General features: G+C 34.1%; 1 protein-coding gene and 1 long non-coding RNA gene across 2 annotated transcripts in view; one reads left to right on the forward strand and one right to left on the reverse strand.

Moving 5' to 3' along the window:
- Nucleotides 1–15,979, forward strand: part of LOC141439353 (major royal jelly protein 7-like) — a 223,797-nt gene that overhangs the window by 195,917 nt on the left and 11,901 nt on the right. The window lies entirely within an intron of this gene.
- Nucleotides 3,574–8,199, reverse strand: LOC141439020 (uncharacterized). The gene is made up of 2 exons (XR_012452546.1): nt 8,138–8,199; nt 3,574–3,812 (listed from the first exon to the last, which is right to left on the reverse strand). It is a non-coding gene; the product is annotated as an uncharacterized lncRNA (long non-coding RNA).

A 15,979-nucleotide genomic window follows, 5' to 3' on the forward strand; every position in this document is an offset into this window, starting at 1 on the left:
TTCAAAGTTCGATCTCGAAAACGGATCTCATCTATAAATTCGTCACACGCTTATTTGGGCTCAAGCGGTTTGGGTGGGGTTTGGACACAGGAAAAAAAATTGCAAATTTCAAAGTAATACGTGTCACAAAGGATGAAAAAACGGTCAAAATTTGTGTGACGTACTTGGGCCAATCAACTATTTTACCCACACTTTGGGCGTCTCCTGCGTTACCATAAAATCGTACTTCCAACAAGATATTTCAAGGTTTAATAGGTTGAACTTACGTGGGATGGCATGTATTCATGTACACCATCTATTAAATTACAGAAAAAACATGTTTACTTACAAAAATCGGCAATTGTTTAAAAAATGTCGCGGACAGATTAGTGTGGGTAAATAAGTTGATTGGCCCACTTGGGCATTATTACTTTTTAAATGACGTAACATATTTTTATTTCTGAATTAGGTAATTCTGGATTCTCCTTTCACAGAATCGCGAGTACTTTTGATTTAAACGAAGAAAAAAAGTGTCCCTAATTTTTTTGACAGTTTTGTGACTTTTTTTCATATAGTTTATATGGACACATAAAATTTGCATGGAAAATTGGGGACGTTTTTTCTTCTTCAATAGTGTTTGCGATTCTGAGTACGTAGAACCCTGGATTACCCTATTCTGAAAAAAAAATGGCGTCATTTGAAGTAAAAATGCCCACTTTATGGACGTAACTACTGCGGAACAAATCAATGGTATTATGAAGCCGTGGTATGTAAAGCCGTGGTGGCCTTGTGGTTTGACTTATGGTATGTGGAGTTCCCAATAATTATAATATAATCACTATACTATTTGCCTACAGTCTATTTAGAACATGAAACATTTTAGTTTTTTAATTTAAAACTAGATGGCGCTAGTAGTTACTGCATTGACAGGAACATCATACAATAGTCTGGTCCTAAGTGTGATGGTCTCAATATCTTGTTATTTAGGAGGAGCGACAAGTAAAACATGTATTTGTATCGACCATCTTTATTGTCATAGATAATCACACACATGACAGATTAAAACTAAAACTAGTTGGGTTCTACCAACATACAACATCCCTTCCTTCGACATATAAAAACATATATAGTATGCTACTACATAATACTGTTTTAACTACTAAGTACCAATGTTAACATAAGTTTTACTGAATTACAAAATCTTTAAGATGAGATGGTTTTTTACTTACTCTACCTGACCTAGTAACATATTCAGTCTCTACTTTATGTTCTGGAATTGATACTTCAATATTTTCTGAACTGTTATTATTATTATCTAAGTTTACACAATCATCAATTATATCATCCAATATATTCTCCCTCAAATTGTATTTTCCTCCTTTTATCAACATGTATCTATTTCTCTTAATTTTATCTCCTTTATCATTAATAATATTATAGGAACGAGGACCCTCAGCTTTCCCAATAACAATTCCACTCTGGTGAGGTCTCTTATTCAACTCATCCTGTATTTTTACAATATCTCCTTCCTTCAACTCAGGTAAGGGCCTAGTCTTCCTATCATAATAGTTTTTCTGATACAATTGCTTCAACATAAGGTCATTCTTATGGTTATAGTTAGAAACATCTTTATTATTATCCAAAAAAGGTAACAAATTTTTAACTTTTCTATTAAACAATAGCTCACAAGGAGTTTTATCTCCATTTAATGCTGGTGTATTTCTATACATGAGTAACCCTAACTGAATATCTCTATTTGTATATATTAATTTTTTTAACATTTGTTTGGTTGTCTGTATGTAACGTTCAGCTAATCCGTTACCTTGGTGATGCTTAGGACTCACAATTTTATGTTCAAAATGCCATATTTTATTGAATTTTCTAAATTCATGACCAGTAAATTGAGAACCTGAGTCTGAGTATAATATATCAGGCAACCCATGTCTTGCAAAAATTTCTTTTAAACATTTAATTATTGAAGTGGCATATAAATCCTGTAACTTATTTATCTCTAAATATTTACTGTATGCATCAACTACTAGTATATATGGCTCTCCATAAAGAAAAAAATATGTCTGTTGCTACTACTTGCCAGGGCCTGTCTGGAATTTCTTTATTTATCAACGGTTCTTTCCTATTGTTATTCTGAAAACTTTTACATGCATCACAGTTTTGTACCACATCTTCAATTTCTTTTGACATATTGGGCCAAAATACAGTTTTCCTAGCTAAAGATTTACATTTTTCTATACCCATATGTGCATAGTGAATTTTTTCAAGCATTTCCGACCTTTTGGTTCTAGGTATTATTAACTGTTCTCCTTTAAATATTAATCCTCTATATTCACTTAACTCATCTCTATAACTAAAGTATATTTTAGCTTCTTTGTCAATTTCAAATTTATTTTCAGGCCACCCATTTATTATATATTTTAAAACACTCTGTAGTTCTCTATCCTGACCAGTTTCATTGATCAATTCTTGCAATTTTTGATCTGTTATTTGAATACTACCTAGAACCATAGCTACATGCGCCTCTACATCTAGCTCATAGGTTTGAGTTGTGTCATTTAAAAATGAACGACTTAAGTGATCTGCTACCAATAACTCTTTGCCAGGTTTATATACTACTTTAAAACTAAAGGGTTGTAAAGCCATTTTAATTTTCTGTAACCTTGCTGGACATTTATTTAATGGTTTGGCAAAAATTGAAACCAATGGTTTGTGGTCAGATTCCACCACAAACTCTTGCCCATACACATATTGATAGAACTTAGTACAACCATATAATATAGCTAAGCTTTCTTTTTCTATTTGACTGTAAGCTTTTTCAGTGTCAGTTAATGCCCTAGAGCCGTATGCAATGGGTTGGTTTTCCTGTAAAATAACACACCCTAGTCCATCCTTGGACGCATCCACACTCAAAGTAATTGGTTTATCTATCTCAAAATATGCCAGTACAGGTGGTTCACTAATTAACTTTTTTATTCTGTCATATGCTTTTTGCTGTGGCTCTGCCCATATAAATGGTACATCCTTTTTATTTAACTGACGCAAGGGTGCTGTCTCCTCTGACACATTAGGAATAAATCTAGAAATATAATTTATAAGTCCCAGAAAACGTAACAATTCTTTATGATTTTTTGGCTCTTTCATGTCAATAATGGCTTTAACTCTATCCTTATCTATCTGAATTCCTTCTGTTGTGAGTACATGTCCTAAATATTTCACCTCTTTTTTATTAAAATTACACTTATTTTTATTAAACTTTACCCATATTCTTTGGCTCTTTCTAATACTGTTTTTAAAATGTTATTATGTTCCTTTTCTGTTTTGGCATGTATAAGAATATCATCTATATATATCTCAACATTTGGTATATCTTTGAATATACTACTGAACACTCTTTGAAATACTTCTGGACTTGAGCACAAACCAAAAGGTAGTCTATTAAAGTAATACCTCCCAAATGGTGTATTAAAGGTTGTTAATTCTCTGCTGTCACTTGATAAAGCTATTTGAAAAAATCCTTTATTAGCATCCAGTGTGCTAAAATATTTACTACCTTTTAATTATAAGATCAGTCGAACTTACCTAAGTGAAGGCTGATCATAATTATGGGAAGCACCTCGTCCGAAATGATCCAGAAAACTTGTAGTCGTATATTCTTACGCTACTACGTTACCACAATATTTTAAAGTAAATACAGGAAAAAACGCCTCCTCTCTGTCATCCTCGTACGGCTTCCTGTTCCGTCTTTGATCGCCGCCATTCCTTTAAAGCTCTTAATCACAACCATTCAGGGCCTTTATTTTTATTGAATCTGAAATAAACTAAGATATGGGTTAGGGAGGGACTGGATCATTTCGGACGAGGTGCTTCCCATAATTATGATCAGCCTTCACTTAGGTAAGTTCGACTGATCTTATAATTATAGTTCAGCACCTCGTCCTCATGATCCAGAAAACTTGTAGATGTTTAAAGCAAACAGTTGTGATTAGTGAAATATTTAACATTTAATGTTAAAATTTTCAAAGAAACAATTTCTTCTCAAATATAAAACTAAAAATAAGCTACCTTAGCTTAATAAACAATAACAAGATATAGCTCTCCAGAAAGAAGATGCATCCTGGACCAGTGGTCTGTTGTAATGTTTAGCAAACATATTTGACCCACTGGTCCAGCCTACCATCTTTCTAATAGTTTTGATGTTAACACTCTCTTTGACCGCAAATAAAGTCGCCGCGTGTCGCGTGCTGTGTGCAGAGAAGGTGTTAACATAATCAACACTTTCAATACAGCCAAACAGATTTATTTATTTAGATATTTAAATTTTCGTTAAAATAAAGCAACAATAACACAAGTCGGTTTTTTGTCTTGGCCAAGATATTATATGATCTAGAATACTTTTAATATTCTCATGTTAAAAAATATTATCTAACTTAATCAAGGATAATGTCTGCACTTTGTGTTCTAACAATTGCTAGAAAAGTGACACATTTTTTAGTTTTTAAGTTTAATGTTTCATTAGAGAACACATATAGTATTATTCAGATGTTTAAGTACAATTTTAGGGTTCCATGTTTCAGAGTATTTTGGAACATTGGGTTTAAGTTAAATATCCCTACAAAAAATCTCTTATTATTTTTTTTTTTTTTTTTTCTAAACTGTGAGTCTAAAATTAGTGAGATACAGATCTATACAGATCAGTTAAGAGAGGTATAAGTCAAGCCTTCTTTAAACTTTAAGGTATTACAAGGTAAGCTATTACATTTTAAATAGATGCATCTAATAGATTAAAGTTGTGTTTGTTACAAAACTTAATCCAATGGTTATACTATATAATAAATGTTGTCTCATCATGCCTTTAGTGGCTGATGCCAACATAATATCCATTGAAGACTTACTTGTGCCTCTCTTAGTGAGTGCTTGCAGGACAATATTGCAGCTTCAATATGAGCTGCTTGTGGAGGGGAGGGTGCACCCTGAAAGGTGATACTAACAATTCCCCTCTACCATAGACTGAAATTATTTGAAACAGGGTTGGGTGGGCCAATCTGGGACAATTACTATGCCTCTGTTCTGATATTTTCAAATAAATATAATATATTACCTATATTATATACTTTTTATTTTATTTTTTATTTTGTAAAACAGCATTATAGAAAAAAGGTAGAGAAGGCATAGAAAAATTGGTTCCATTTTATAGTATAGGTATCACAAGCCCAAGCACCAGGGTCAGGAAACCATGACACAAATTAACACAATTTATTATTTGCTCAACAAGCAAATAGGTGTATTTCTGGTTTTTCAAATATTTTAGTTATTGTTCTGAAGAAAGAGAAAGATAGCTCACACCCAGTCTAAGTTTTTAATTTGTGAGGCTTTGTCTGCAATATTGTTCTCCGATTGTACATCTGAAGCATAAACCAAAACCCTTTCATCTCACAGAATTGCCAGATCTCTCGAGCAAACCGCATATAAGCGTGGATGTTGTGTGCCTCCAAATTTATTTATATATGCTATTGCAGTAGTATTACTTATTTGCAAAATAATTTCACAGTTGTACAGATCCAATGCAAGAAAATTCAATCCAAATAGGCTGCTAGTAATTCCTAGTGATTAAAATTACCATAATTGAATTCAGGACAACAGGTCCCCAGCCAGAGCCACTAGCATGATAGCATCAGAATATATTTCAAGTTTATAACAAAAACTTTATTTTTAGACAACTACGTTGAATATTATGCTTTCACCCAAAAATCATCATTTATTTGTTAATTAACATCTAGGGTTGCATTGAAATTCTTTCTACTATTAACTAAGGTCAGTGTTTTAAAAGATTCAAGAAATTTAGTATGGAGCCAGGCACATTTTAGGTACTGCTGGGTAAGATTATACCAAAATACCTATGAACTTAGCAAATTCACTAATTTTGCAACTATATTTCTTTATTAATTTAACAACATGGTCATAAATCGAAAAAATTGAAATTCTTTTTCTTTTAGAAAATTAAGTAAGTACTTGTCATATTTCTAAAATTTGGTACAAAACCTAGAAATGTATGTTATGGCAACAAACAACTCATGAAGGATGGTTGCTTAATTAATTGACATTTAGTTATTTTATTTTGACAACTTTCTGCATCATTTCCTATATACAGTATGTCATAAAATATATTGCTGTTAATAAGCTTTGGACCAAAGGCAGTGGATAACCGGTTTCATAAGTTTTGTAAAGGCAACCATGGAGCTGTATTGAGTTGAGACCAAATGGGAGGCACTGGAATTTGTATAACTTTTCTTTGAAAAAAAATATAACACGCACATTACATATATAACAATGAATTACATATAAGTCAAAGTCAAAATATCTTTATTCAATTTAGGCTATAACAAGCACTTATGAATGTCAAAACAAAATCTACCACTGGTTCTTATACCGGTTATATAATTCAGATTCATATACCGGCAGTAAGAAGTAGACGTTTTCCAGTCTACTGTTGCTATAAAATAAAGCAATGTTTGTTCATAAATTTGACAGCTCTGTCCTATTATTATCCTCTAATTTAGGTGTTATGGGTTTGTTTAACTGTTTCAAGTATAGGAAACGCTTGTTAGGTGCCATTAGGCTTTGATAAGAAAAAAGCTTGTCAAAAATTATTTATTACTATGTAAACATTCTTTGATAGCACCATTATCAAGTATTTAGTTAATTTTATTTGACAAATCAGCACCTTGAAACTGAGAAACTATTGTTTTTCAGAATGGAGGATTGAAACGGGTGGTCACCAAAGACTATGTATTTTATAACCAGAAATTCAGTCTAAAATAACTGAGTCTGTAGTGATTTGCTCCCATCTGTCTAGATAGTATTGGAGTCTACCTGACCTGCCTGGTTGACATTCATTGCCTGCGCTGTGGAGGATGCTTACTGCTAGCCGGACGCTGCTCTTGGGCTGATGTCTCTGGAAGTTGCTCTTGTCCTCGGGCAAGCTGCTGCTGCTGCTGGTGACCGGAGTGGAACTTTGTTACAATTATGTTTTGGTTTATCCTTTGGCCTTTACTGGGCATGGTGGGCTTCAAACTCTGTCAAGACATTTCTTAGCAGACTGGCTATTATATTATTATTATTTTTTTTTAATTGTAAAATTATTGCCAAACAGGAGACCTTCAATAAGACTGTTGTCCATATCAAATCTTTCACATAATTGTTAAGTCTAGACACAAGGATGTTTCATCAACTCTTGGATAGGTATTTCATAGTGCATGTAGCAAAGTAAGTGTGCTGAACAACTTAGATATTCTAAAATTTTAATAGTGTGGAATTTCCTTAATGACATTTGTCATTGCCAGTCCCACACTTAGTTGTCAGCTGTTTCTGTTCTTCAACTATATTAAAATATCGTTTTGAAGCATTGTCCAAGACTTTAGCTTTAGTTTCAACATTCTAGGCGGGGTAATGGACAATTAACCATATTTGCACTGAATGGTGTCCTTTGACAAACCAGTTTACAGGATGTTTTCCCCATCTAATGCAAGCTCATCAGAGAACAGATTTTCAATTTTCGGACCCAAAATTTTCATAACAGACTCGGAGAGAGGTTCACTTCCTCGGGGCACATCTTCCGTTTTCTCACCATAGCTGGCGCCCCCCCCCTTTCTGAATTTTTCTGAAGATACTTCATCCACCATCATCCCAATCTCCCTTAGATCTTCTGGGTCTGTCGCTGTAAATGCAATGAGCATATTTGTCAGCCTTCCAGTATACACAATATATAACGTCCACACGGTAGACCTCTCGTGAATACTCGGGACTATTGTGTATACGTGCATGTGCATAACGTGCCACCGGTAAGCCTCTCGTGAATACTCTCGGCACAGCAAACATGCAATTGTCGTGATAATCACAACAAAATCGGCCACTGGCATGCCTCCCGTGCATGCTCTGGACTCGAAGAAATGCATAAGACATGCTGTGAGTTGCTGATAAACCTCTCGTGAATATTCTGAACTCGAAAAAATCTAACCTCTAATAAGATAGGTATTGACTTAGTGGTATTTCATCGGATGGTGTACAGTTTCTCGATGAATTCTTCAATTTAACCTGTTAGGTATCTGAAAATTTGATAAGGTTGATGGTTGTTTATAAAACTTACGTGCACACTGCACGTGTTTCATCATCATCAGAATCCGAGTTAGACTCCGAAGCATATTGCACCAATTTCCTAATTTTCTAATTTTAAACAATAAATCTGCTTTTGTGTATATTTTCCTTTTGTTCATTTTGGCTAGTAATTATTCAAAATATATAAAACGAGCGACGAATATGGTAACGCTTTCGCACAAAAAAATACAATGGCGGCGATCAAAGACGGAACAGGAAGCCGTACGAGGATGACAGAGAGGAGGCGTTTTTTCCTGTATTTACTTTAAAATATTGTGGTAACGTAGTAGCGTAAGAATATACGACTACAAGTTTTCTGGATCATGAGGACGAGGTGCTGAACTATAATTTTGCTGTTATCTCCTCTAATGTAGGTATTTGCATTTGCTCCCTTTGAATTGAGTATTTAAATATTGTGATCCAACATATTCTCAATGACTTATCTGGCTTTCTGGTTATTACCAGTGAACTTACAAATTCTGTAGGCGTTTCTACTTTAGAAATTATCCCATTTTTCTCTAAATACTCAAGTTCACTTTTTAAGCTGTCCCTTAATTTAAATGGAAATGTCACAAGGTTCTTTTTCCTTGCGCACCCTCTTTTAGTTGAATTTTATATTAAAATTTTTTTTATTTCTCCGATACCTGTGAACACATCTTTATATTTATTTATTACATCATTGTCAAAATTTTTATTTACTGTTGTTTCATGTACACATCTTTTAACCAAACTCAACATTTCAATAGTGGGCAGACCTAAAATTGGTATACAGTTTTCTTTACACACCTGAAAATTTATTATTTGCTCTTTTATTTTAATTTTACACTTTATGTCAATTTGACCAACAGTACCATTTTGTCCCCATTTATAGTTAGTTAACACCAAATCAGACTTTTCAAATTTACAATAACCCATATCTTGACATATTTTTCTGGATAAAACATTACATTGTGCCCCTGTGTCTATTTTGAATTTTTAATATTTATTTTCTGTAAAAAATTTACATACTCATACCAACTTTTTCTTTTGTAATACTTGATACTTTGAGGTGTGAAACATTTAACTCAACTACATCACTGTTTTGACTGTTATACAATTCTGCCTGTACTGCACTAACCTTGTTCCAAGCACTTCTTGATGAAATGTCCCACTTTACCACACTTGTCGCACTTCTTCCCATAAGCCGGACACTTATTTCTGTCATGAGAAAAGCCGCATCTCGAACACTCCGCATGCATCCGACCCGGTCCTCTCACTGTCCATATCCTGTTTTTACCTCGACCTCGGCCTCTGCCTCGACCCCTTGTAAAATCTTCATTTCTTTTATTGCTAGGACCAGCCTCATATCTGGATGAAGGTCTGTCCTCATATCTTGTAGTATGTCTGGATTCTTGTGTCTTCTTAATCATTTGTACTTCCGACTTGTTCCCTTCGAATCTTTTTATCTGTTCTGAGGCTAACTCAGCTGCCTTTACAAATTGTTATTGTTTTGTTCAATGTTAAGTCTGTTTCCCGGAGCAGTCTGTCTTTGAGCCTTTTATCTAAGATGCCAGCTACTATCCTATCCCTGATCAACCTATCTGTGAGATCACCAAAAGCGCAACTCTTGGCTAACTTCTTGAGTTCTGTTACATATGCATCAAAAGTTTCGGTTTCTTGTTGATTTTCTAGTGTGAAAAATAAATGTGAGTTGACACTTTCATTTTCAACGGAATAAAATGTTTCGTGAAAAGCCCGATAATCTCTTCATAGGTTTCCGATCCCTTCGGATTAAATGTATTGTATATTTCGATGCACTCTTCCCCCATGCAGTGCAACAGTAACGCAATCTGTATTGCATCACTTTTCGTACTTGCACCACTTGCCTCCAGATAGATTTCAAAGCGTTGTTTCCATCTTTTAAACTCTTCTGCCGTGAGTAGCCTTAGTTTTTCAGGGGGTTTTAATCCCATTATGCCGACCATGCCGTCAGATACCGATTTCGACATCTTATAGTAGTTAAAAATAATGTTTTACACTACCTTTATATTTATTTCCATTAATTATCTTCCTTATTTTTATTTATTCTTCTTTATTTTCTCGCAGCGCCATGTGATGGTCTCAATATCTTGTTATTTAGGAGGAGCGACAAGTAAAACATGTATTTGTATCGACCATCTTTATTGTCATAGATAATCACACACATGACAGATTAAAACTAAAACTAGTGGGTTCTACCAACATACACCACTAAGTGTCCCAATCAGTAATTGTTCTGTATTCCAGGAATAAACGATTCTTATTCTGATTCTTGTAGTTAAGTAATAGTAAGTAATTGTCGAAATCTGAAAACAAACAACGATGCACGGTTGAGCTGATGAATAAAAATAACGAATTGTCTCTGTCTCCAATATAATACTTTATCTAGGATACTTTCACTACTTATTTTCCAGCGCTCTACAATTACATATGCTACAACCGCCTTGTGTTGTTTTACGTAAAACTAATTTTGTATTGTCAATTAATTTTGCTTGTACGATGTCATTCGAAAAGTCCAATAAACGGTCAATAGATGGCGTTACTGCTGCACAATAAAATCATTTAAATATTCTATAAAATAACTTTTATCAGACCTTTAATACGCCAAGCATTAAAACAATGATAGGTTTTAAATGAACACAGTGAATTGATTCAACTACAAGTAAATGAGGGCTATCGCGTATGACTTCACCACTAGAGGCGCTAGTGTAGCGTGAGGTCTCCGAAATGTCAAATCTCATAGTTTTTGGGTGAGCTACGCGGGTTTAATTAATTAATTTAATTAGTTTACTTTGACTTTAGAGACTATATACATCTCTGAATATTTTTAGATTAGGAATTTTATTATTAACATAGGGACTTTATACATCCCCTTGCTGTATATTAATTTTATTATTAAACTCAGGGACGTTCCGTATCGTTCGCGTAATTGTAAACAAATGAGTGAAGAAAATAAATAGATGAAAGGCGCCGCCGGCCCCGCGCGCACTTGCCGATAATATATATTTCTATCCTATTCGCACACCGACCACCGGACCAGGAGCGAGTTGCGCATTCAAGGTCAAGCGCTTTTAATTTTCATGTAATAATTTAATTAGCGAATCATTTTTTTCCTTTCAGCAATTTTAGACAGATAATTTAAGCTTTGTCGGTTCACATGTAAAATTTATAGGTAAAATAAGATATTCGATGTACAATTTTATTCTCGGTATAAGGTCAATGTGGCCAAGACCGGCATACTTCATTTTTTTTTTACCTCGGAGTGATCTAGCTGCGTTAATTATTCACCTGCGTTAACAATTGTACTTGCATACGATGAAGAATTTCATAAATAATAGTTAAGCTATAGAGACAGATCATTTTATTCACAAATCAAGCAAAAAAATAGTATTTTCTAAAATTCGGCGAGTAGACGGACTTCCCGTGTAGTTTAAGGTAAGTCCGTCTAGTAATGATATCGGCCATACTATGGGTGCTTATATGTAAGTATTCGAATCCTTAAAAAAAATGAAACAAGACAATGAAAAGTGTACTTTAAACGTGTTAACATAAGGTTTAGATTCGGAATAAACACAATTTTTCTTTTTCAAAGGCAAGTCCGGCATATATTACGTAAATGGGGTGGTAAACCTTTTTTGGCAAAAAAATATATAATAAGTACTTACTTATTTATAAGGTTTCCCAAATAAAGGATCAATTGAAATTTTAAAATGTATTTTAATAGTTTAATTTTTAATTTACTGAGATCAAAGAGGGTCACCTAGCACTGATAGTGCAAGCTTTGCTTAGTTTGGGGCTAATATTTATTTGATTATTTATTTATTTGATAGGTATTTTTAATTTATATTTTCGGTGACATAGTGCCACAGCATAGTGCTGAGGGTGAGGGACACATTTCCGTACTAGTTTCAAGATCAAAATGCCTTATGAAATCGTAATAATATTGAAATCGTAAAAACAGTTGGTAACTTCTGATTCAAGGGAAGTCCGGCATATGACGGACTTGCCTTGTACATAGTAGACGGACTTTCCAACTTAACGAAATTTTATTGTGATAAATGATGGTACGTATAATTACAAAAGTAAACCAATTTCTGATAAATTAAACACAGAATAAAGATAGCTGGTTCTTATATTACTTCTGTAGTTACTTTCTGGTGCAAAATCTTGTCACGAACTATTTTTAACAATTTTGTTAGCAGAGACCGTCGCACTATCATTTCGAGTTCCATACATGCAATTACTTGTTTAGGCGGATTGCTCTGAAGTTCGTTGTCACAGCGCCATCTGTTTTAGAGTGAGGGAACAAGCGCGACAAACTGCTTTATATACTGGACGCTAAAGCAGGAACCGCTTTCAAATTCAAAAGTTATAACGTGTTGACGGACTTGCCTTATAGACGGTCTTGCCCACATTGACCTTAAAAACAATAAAAGAAACGAACATATTTGTTAATTAATTAGTTCTGCTTAAGTCACCTTGGTGAAAACTTACAGATACATTCTAAACTACTTTGTTTTTTGTATTCCCAAGTTTTCACTATTTGTATGATTTTGTAAGTAGTTTTTTTTTTACAAATACGCTAAAATTTATTTATGACTAGGAACCTTATAAAAAACAGGAGAAAGTTTATTTAGAGGATAGTGATCTTTTAATAATTGAAAGTGTACACTAATCCCTACTGTAGGGTTTTTTGTGTTCGAGCAAACCCGTTAAGTTTATTTCCACCCCTATTTCATAATTCTTCTAGAGGGGTGAGCCAACATTTTTATAAGGGTGTCTAAAACCATCAAAATATTGTTTACAAAAAATAACTGACTAGTCTATACTACGCGAGTAGAAAAAATATTAGGTAATACCTAGTTTGATTTGTATCGCGTACATTTTTGCGCCTCTTCACATCGCGTTCAAGATCAAAATGTTGGTATTGTCAAGGCTACGGCACTCATTTCATTTTTCTTTCTTTACACACTACGCTCACTTCTACATGACAATCATAGCTCTCATTTCATGGTCATTAAATTTTATAGTATTACTATACATTTCATTTAATTCTTGTAGGGTTTGATCCGTGCGGCTTCCGGTAGGTATATTATCATGACTAGGTACCTGTTAATAATTTTATTTGACTAAATTATATCACAAGTCAAAATTATCTAATTGATTGCATAACTTAGCATAAAGTTAGTCTCCCAAGATCATTTTGACAAATTTAGTATAGATTGTTCACTTAATAAAACCATATCACTAACGTTGTCGGACAACTCGGAATGGTTTGTTCGTGACTAAGCAATTTTATCTTGCAGCAAAAATAATTTTGGCCATGGTACAAATAATTGCATAAACCGTTTATCATTTAATCTACCTGCAAGGTGGTGTTATGAGAAATCGAGTGGGTGTACAATAAACAATAGATTGCTTTGGGGCAAATGACTAATGAATGACTATGTATTATGGGAATATTATTCACATGTAGTGGTATGTATTCTAGTGGAAATAGAATCAACAGAAATAGAACATATTCTTGCAAGACATCACGACAATGCGAATTAATAAGTAGTCTGACTAGGACAAACTATAAGTTTATGCCGCTACTAAGCCGAGTGAAAGGCACCTACCTACCTAGAGTTGAAATCCTGTTGCCAATATTAAATTGTTACCTTAGTAAATAGGGAAGCAAAACTCCATCGTGACTGGAAGTGTTATAAGGGACAGCAGTTGCTGCTTGTAAGTATCTTATGTTATCTAAGTAATATCTACAAAACAAAGAATTTTGTTGCCATTCAGTGTTTACCTTGAGATGCCAAAAAGGTTTTAAAATATGATCTGTTAATTAAAATTAAATTAAATTATTTCGACGTCTTTATTAAACGTTTCGCATACTGATTAGATTATATCCTAAAGCGAAGTACAAATTCTAACGTATTACTAGATTTTAATTACTCAAAATGATTTTTTGTAGTTTTTAAATAATACTGCAAGCCAAATATTATGTAAATAAAAACAAAAACGATGCTATAATGAGACTATTCAAAACCAAGCCAGGAAATGGTAGTTTTTTTTAAACTAAATAGTGCTATTAAAACTAAGTTTTAGTGTTTATTATACATTTTAATTGCTTACCAACAATTTTTATCCAATTATAAGATACGTAATAGCGATAGCTCTTTTGGTTTTTAAGGTGTGTACTCGTAGTGCTAAGAATAAAGCCTCCGATATTACTAATTATATATTGATTAGCGATAGCCCTTTTTTTATTAAGGTGTGTAGTGCTAAGAATAGAGCCTCCGATATTACTAATTACAAAAAAAAAATACAAAAATATTCATTTGCTTCACAAAAATTGTCAAATTTACAGTGTACGTAGTTATGCCCAGCGGAGCCCAAACTAGGCTGAGGGTGTATCTTGGGACCCTGAAATTTATCCCAAATTATCCCGCAACATTTTTTTGGTAATCATATCACAAATGCTTTGAAGTTTATATAAATTTTATGTAATTATATTATACGAGTACTATCAGATCAGCTATGCAAATTAACAATGAGATGAGATCCGATAAGAAGCTACCCATGCGATTTTAACTCGGCGGCTTGTTTACAAATTCAAATTCGTCATTTTGCTTCATCCTAGACTCTCGTTATCGAGATACGCAAACATATGGGTATATGACTTATCTTACCGCATCAGCGTAAGGTAAGATTGAGAAAAAATCTCTTTTGTGATATTTAGGGCCATTTCACCACTTGTCGACTAACTTTAAGTGAGGGATATCAGTGATGCCGTCTCTGTTTGTTTTGTCCAAAGAACAAAGACGGCATTACTTTTATCTGACACTTAAAGTTAGTAAATAGGCTTAGAAACAGGCCCTTAGTATTGCATTTAAACAGGAGATAGGAGTCACATACTCAGACATGCCTTTGTTAACGTCGTTAAGGATCCAGGCGGAACGCAACTAGGTATTAGTAGAGCCCCCTGACGCACAATCATATACCTACCGAATTCCAACTATTGGAGATAGAAATTCTTAATAGCATTTGCAATCATTAAGATTACTACGTGGGCATTGAGACAAAAAGAAACACGGATGCAAATGTGTTGATTGAAAACGCTGGTCATGTCAGTCGTCCTGCGATCGACGGCTCAGGGCCGACAAGGTCGCGTTCTTATTACCGGCGGGCGTGGCCGCACGCTTCGATCGAGTTGTTACAATTGTCCGACAGCCGTCATATACCGCCTAGTCAATAACTCGGTACTTAGCCGGCTCAATCGGAATTTGATTTGCTGGTTCATGTCAAGTTTTAGAAAGACACTGCCGAATAGGATTGTCTAAAAAACAAAGTCAAAGTAAAATACTTCGATATTTATTATTTTTCAATTAATTATCGAAAGTTGTTGCAATGAGGGCTATCGTTTTTTGTCTCACTAGATGGCGCACTGTTGCGTGAGGTTTTTAAGTATGGCTTTCAAAGTCTGTTATTACGGGCGTGAAAACAAAGTTTAGATTAAAATCATATTTAATACACTTTAAAACCGTACCATAAAAATATCGAGCATGCCACAGTGTTGCATAGTCCCCGTTTTATTCGGAAAAAAGCGAGGACAAAGGTTTCCGAAAGACAAAACTGTCTCAAAACACAGACATTCATTGCCCCGGAACGCATATTTGCCATAATTAATTTCAGATATTGCAAAATATTCACAAAATTATTCTAATTATAAATAAATAAACCCGCGTAGCTCACCCAAAAACTATGAGATTTGACATTTCTGAGACCTCACGCTACACTAGCGCCTCTAGTGGCGAATTCATACGCG

This window comes from Choristoneura fumiferana, chromosome 20 (assembly GCF_025370935.1).
Source record: "Choristoneura fumiferana chromosome 20, NRCan_CFum_1, whole genome shotgun sequence".
NCBI lineage: Eukaryota > Metazoa > Arthropoda > Insecta > Lepidoptera > Tortricidae > Choristoneura > Choristoneura fumiferana.